Source organism: Sinocyclocheilus anshuiensis, unplaced genomic scaffold (genome assembly GCF_001515605.1).
Source record: "Sinocyclocheilus anshuiensis isolate Anshui unplaced genomic scaffold, SAMN03320099.WGS_v1.1 scaffold117, whole genome shotgun sequence".
Lineage (NCBI taxonomy): Eukaryota > Metazoa > Chordata > Actinopteri > Cypriniformes > Cyprinidae > Sinocyclocheilus > Sinocyclocheilus anshuiensis.
The window spans coordinates 2,393,569-2,400,115 of record NW_015536624.1 but is presented as its reverse complement, the minus strand read 5'-3'; positions in this window follow the sequence as shown (position 1 = coordinate 2,400,115).

The window sequence follows — 6,547 nt, the reverse complement described above, 5'->3', positions numbered from 1 at the left end:
CAGGTGTTAACTGTTAGGGCTGTGAGTGCTTAATTTCCCCTGTAATCCATCACAATGAGAAAATATTTTTTGTGAAAGGTAGCATACAAGAGAAAGATATTGCTGGGTTTGTCCCTATTTTACCCAGCACTGGGTTGTATTTAACCCAGCATTTTTTAGTGTACTGTAACGAAATATTATTACTTCATTACATTTACATTACACCACTGGTTTCCATTTTTAAATAAAGGAGTCTATAAATAAATAAATAAATACTATATTATACTATACTATATTTTCTCTCAAATTGTTATGCTGATAATATAATTTCTGATGATAAATACTAAATAAAGAAGGCAAAATAGAAGCATTTGCACTGGTGGTCTCAGACTTTTGAACCCTACTGTATGTAGTTTCTGTTTTTAAATAAAGGTTTACTAAATAGATAAATATAAAGAATTTAGTTTTTAATTTCAGTGTGCCACTTGCCTTTACTTTTACTGGATAAGAAAAATTAGAAAAAATCAGTTTCCAAATTTGATGCGTCATAAGAGCTTACACTAAAAACATCTGAACGAAGATGTAAAAACGACTGAAGCGGGTGGATGGATGAAAGTGAGATGGAGAGAGAGTGAGGGTGTATGAGTGCATGCCATCCTGTCTTGTCCTTTTTTCTCCCACTTTGATATGAAGGAGGCCTTTTTTTTCCTCACATGATTAATATTCTGGAACAAGTGCAGCTTTCTGCTGCCGATGCCCAGGAGTGCAGATACACAGGTTATATTTACAAACACACAGATTGCTCCATGTTTGACGCTCTCTTGATCTTTCTCTACCCCTGTTGTATCTAAACAGCAGCGTAGCGCTGCCATCCTATTAATGCAGCCTGGCTCTCCATCCGAGCCTTGTGAGCCAGCTGCTGTGCATAATGGTCATTCTGCCATTCCCTGCCGGAGGGGTGAGATCCCCGGGGCAGATGGTTAATATATTTTTAAAAGCGCACAGCATGTCTACATCATTACGCAGTGAGAGCGTGGCAAGCGTGCGGCACGTATCATCTCGATGGTGGGCTGATAGATGCAGAGGCAGGGCTGGAAATGGCCTGCAGGTGAGAGGAGAGCGGAGAGCAGACACTTACTGCATTCCAAATGTGGGAAGATGAGCATTAATGAGCTGTGGGAAGAGAGAGAGATTGATCTCTAGTATCAGAATCCCATTAGAGCTGCAAAGCCTTGAGTTCGCTCTCAATTATTGGTCATTGGCTCGGTGACAGGTTTATGGCTTGATGGACTGTGCACAGATTTATGATGAGGATAAAACTTGGATTCATAGCCAGTTGTTGCTAATGACAACTCTGCAAAGCATCATATTCACCCTGATTATTTTCTGCAAGTTTTAGAAGCACTTTACAGAGCCGTAAAAGTTATTATTTAGAACTGAAATTGGCCTTTATTTGCTGTCAACAACGGATTATGTTAAAGGTTTGAATGATATAGATAATCACATCTTTAGGAGGTAAAGTTTTGTAATCATTCATTATAAGTGTTGACAGTAGTTGACCTAAAGTAGAAAACAATGGTAAAAAAAACAAAAAAAAGTTCACATTAATGCCTGCTATAGTGTGGCGATGCTGAGAATGCAGCACAATGTTTAGTTGCATCTTTATTACAGAGCTAGTATCACAAGTTAGTACAGTAAAAAAAAAAAAAAAACATTTTATGTATACTAGCATTGAAACGTTTGGGGTTAGCAGTGTTGCCAAATCCCCGGTTTTCCCGTGGAATGGCTACTTTTGCACTGTTGGTGTGAGTTTTTATTTTTTATTTTTTCTCCCCTTTCTGGAATGCAATTTCTCTGCAGGTTACCTCAATGGCGTGGAAAACTTTGGGGAAAAAAGTGTGATTGGTCAATTTTTTGGGGCTAGTTTTAATTAGCAATTGGACTGGTTTTCTTTCGTAGACCTGGCAACCCTGGGGTTCAGTAATTAAAAAAAAAATGTTTTCCCCCTTATGTTCAAAATGCAGTAAAAACAGTAATAATAACAGAAACAATAGCTAAAATAATAAATAATACAATTTAATATATATTAAAATGTAATTTATTCCAGTGATGCAAAGCTAAATTTTCAGCATCATTACTCCAGTCTTCAGTGTCACATGATCCTTCAGAAACCATTCTAATATGCTGATTTGCTGCTTAGGTAACTTTTCTTATAGTTATCAGTGTTGAAAACTGTTGTGTTGCATTTTTATGGCAACTCTGATATATTTTCTTCGGGATTCTTTGATGCATAGAAAGTCCAAAAGAACAGCATTTATTTGAAATAGAAATCTTTTGTAAACATTATAAATGTGTTTACTATCACTTTCTATTAATTTAAAGCATCTTTCATGAAGAAAAAAAATCTAAAAGAAACTTAACTCCAAATGTTTGAACAGTATATTTAAAGGCACAATATGTAATTTTCGCCGCTAGAGGGCGCGTATTCAAAATAAACAAAGAGACAAAGGTGTAGTTTGATGACGCTGTGAATGAACGTAGTAGAATGAAGTAGGGTGAGGCTGAAAGCCGTCGAAGTGATCTATTAAAACGCACAACATATTAAAGCGTCTTTGGTGTTTCCATGTTTTCTACAAAACAAAACCGGAAATCGAGGGTTTATGACGTCATTGGCAGGCGACACAATGGCACTATAGACACGGACCGTGTCACTAGTTAAAATCGCTTATTTTTCTGGATTTAAACATTCTTCGAAACATTTGGGATAAAGTAAGTACACAAGTCAGCAAAATATATAACACTGTTCTAGTGGTTTTTCGATATTTTAATAAAAAAATCTTACATATTGTGCCTTTAATTCCATAATACACTGAAAAAATGTTTATTTATTTAATTTTTACTGTATTGTTTAAGGAAAGTAGTTACACCAAATGAATTGATCTTAATTTTAGAAACAGATTTTTAGCGTAACTTAGTTAGTATTTTTAGTTATATCACTCATATAATACTGAATAGATTCCAGTATTCAAGTTTGTGTTTTTGAGTAAATGGAAAGACTTCTTAGTGTCCACTTATGTTGTGCATTTAACTAACATATCTTTCCTTTTACTAAAAAAAAATATACAATAACAGTTTATTTCAACAAAATGTTTAGCAACTGTGTTGCTTTAGCTCATTTTAATTAAATAAATTGACCATAAAATCATTTTGCTGTATCATAGTACAGGTTTTCCCACATGAAGCCCATTTTAAGGTTAACTTTTTTTCAGAATGGCATTTATAGCTCACATGATTGGCTCAAACATTCTGGTCCCATTAACAAAGGTCCTGCGCCTGCTAAGCAACAGCCAGCGAGATGAATGTGAATGCTAATGCTTTCTCCAGGTATTATAGACCTACTCGTTCGGCCCCCATGAGGCCACCTACACCATAAAACAGTTTTTTCTAGGCCATTGATATGACTGGAGTCATGTCTCATGCGACCTGACATCATTTTAAACACACTTTTTACTATTAAAAGTACTATTCATTGCTTGTGTGAAACATCTTTAATGAGATAAACATTACTGAGAGCTCCTTTAATTATATAGTGGGTGTTAAACAATAAAAACCGATTTTGAAGTCTTAGTCTCTGTTTTAATGACTAAGCTGCGAAGAACGACAAAACTGGCACACGGATTCCTGTTTGCTAAGCGTAAATATCTCAAAGGTAGTTTTATCTTATATGAGCAGCTGAAGTTGTCTTCATAAGGGAATATCCTTTTGATCATCGCCGTTTCTGTTCACCTTACATCCTGAAAAGAGGCCATTCTGCTTCCGCACCAAATCTCTCTCGTTTGTACGACCTTCTGTCTTTATCTCGTTGCTCCCTTCCTCCCGTCTCTTACTTTCTTCCTCTCTCTGTGGAGGTCCCATAACAGCCAAGCAACACTTCAAAAAGTGCTTAAAGCCGACCAACAGCACACTCATTCTCTCTGAGACAGGAGGACCATGTTAAGATAAAAAAGCGGAAGTGTGGAAGTGTTTGGGAGGAGATGCGTGGATGCCAGTGGATTGTGCAGGCTTTCAGCCCAGTCTAGCACCGTTTGGCAGCTCCATGCGTCTTCAGTAGGCCACGCTTTCATGTGTTTTATCTCCCCGCTTCCCTCCTGAGCGCATGGCCGTGTCGGCTGGTGGCGAGGCCAGGATGTAGGAAGCAGAGATGCTTACGAACAAGCTTGGCTGTTTTCAGAAAGTTTGTAAAGAAAGCCTCAAAGACACAACACTGCCCCTGGACGTGCCTTGTTCTACTGGCTATTGATCTCAAAAAATAAAAAGTCTGTTTCTTTCTCCCTAAAACACACCAAGGGTACTTCTCCCTCTGTAAATATTAAACATCTGAGTGGTTTGGTGGCCTAATCTAAATCTTGTTGAGCAGGTCACTGCTGTTGGACCTCTGTCTGCTCAAACACATACGTTTCTAAAATGGGTTTTTGTAAATTATGCCTTTTTGCTGTTTTTTTTTTTTTTTTTTGAAGTGATAATACAAATCATTCTTGTTCCTTTTCCAAGTACTTCAAAAAAGAACTTTTTAGCAGTTCATTTATTGGATCAAAACGTTTTCGTGTCTATTTTTTGTTCTTGGGGATACCTGGAACTAAGTGGAAATGCAATTAGCAGCGCAAAACTATAAAATCTGTCCTACTATCTGATCTATCAGATATTGCACAGCGCTGGTCTTCTGAATTGAATAAGCAATATCCCATCTCTACATTTGTTGTTTTGTAGTCCAATATATATTTATGTTCCAGTTATTTTTAATGTTTAATCGTTTCTGAGTAAACGCATATGGAACCGCATATACCTTACTCTATCGACAATAAACTATCAGTCCAACTATCTGTCCGTCCATCAGTCTAGAAAAAAAAATATTATAATAAATAACTAACAGGAAAAGTTGGCATATGTTAAATTGTCAGGCCTGTGTTCCTGTCTAGTCTTGTGTTTTGTTCCTCATGTCCTAGTTTCTCCCTCCATGCCCATATTTGGTCCTTCCTGTTTCCTGTTCCCATTATGTTCGATTATGTCAGCAGTGTTTCCCCAATTCCCTCTTATTCAATTCAGAAGACCAGCGCTGTGTAATATCTGATAGATCAGATAGTAGGTCAGATTTTATAGTTTTGCGCTGCTAATTGCATTTCCACTTAGTTCCAGGTATCCCTAAGAACAAAAAATAGACACTAAAATGTTTTGATCCAATAAATGAGCTGCTAAAAAGTTATTTTTTGAACTACTTGACCTCCCAGACACCACGGGACTAAGCTGGAGGGAAGGGATCCTCCGGTGTCTGGAGAGCGTCTGGCCCCGAGCCAGAACCAGCCAACAAGTCCGCCGGCTGCTCCGAAGTCTAGCCCACCGGCCGCGCCATTCATCTCTAACCAAAGGAGGAGGATGAGGAGAAAAAGACTGTTCTCAGCCTTCATCCTAGCCCCAGAGCTCGCTCCAGTGTCGGCTCCAGCCCCAGAGCTTGCTCCAGTGTCGGCTCCAGCTCCAGAGATCACTCTAGTGTCGGCTCCAGCCCCAGAGCTCGCTCCAGTGTGGGGTCCAGCCCCCGAATCCAGCCCAAAGAGGGATCCAGTTCCTGAGTTTAGCCCATGGAGGGCTCCTGTTCCTGAGTCTATCTGCTCCGCCATGGCCTCCTGAACTGTCTGGTCCACCATGGCTCCCCGAGCTCCCTGTTCCGCTACACACAACTTCAATAATTTCATAGCAAGAATATTTATAATTCAGTTTTCTATTTGCTTTGATTTCTTAACATAGTTTAAAAAAGGTGATTTCCGCCATGGCCTCCTGAACTGTCTGGTCCACCATGGCTCCCCGAGCTCCCTGTTCCGCCATGGCCTCCTGAACTGAATGGTCCGCCATGGCTTCCTAGTCTGCCTGATCCGCCATGGCGCACCGAACTGCCTGATCCGTCATGGCTTCCTGGTCTGCCTGCTCTGCCATGGCTTCCTAGTCTGCCTGCTCCACCATGGCGCCACAAACTGCCTGATCCGCCACGGGTCCCGGAACGGGTACCGCCCTGGAGGCCGACCGTTCCTGTAAGCCTGTCCTGAGAGGCCTCCAGAGCGCCCACCCCCCCTCCCCGTTGGTTGTTGTGAGGCGCATGGATGCACCTTCCGGGAGGGGGGAGTAATGTCAGGCCTGTGTTCCTGTCTAGTCTTGTGTTTTGTTCCCCATGTCCTAGTTTCTCCCTCCATGCCCATATTTGGTCCTTCCTGTTTCCTGTTCCGATTATGTTCGATTTATGTCAGCTGTGTTTCCCCAATTCCCTCGTTACCTCCCTTATTACTTAAACCCTGTGTTTCCGAGTTTCTTGGTTCGGTATTGAATGTCGTCTTTGCCCGCTACGTGTGATTTCCTGGTTACTCGGATATTATTAAAGTCTCTGTGTTTGAAGTCAACTCCTTGTCTCCTCGTTCCTCGCTCCGTGCTCCTCACAGTAGTGACATAAATTTATTAACATGCATATTATTATTATTATTATTATTTACTACTACTAATAATAACGATAATATAATAATAACAT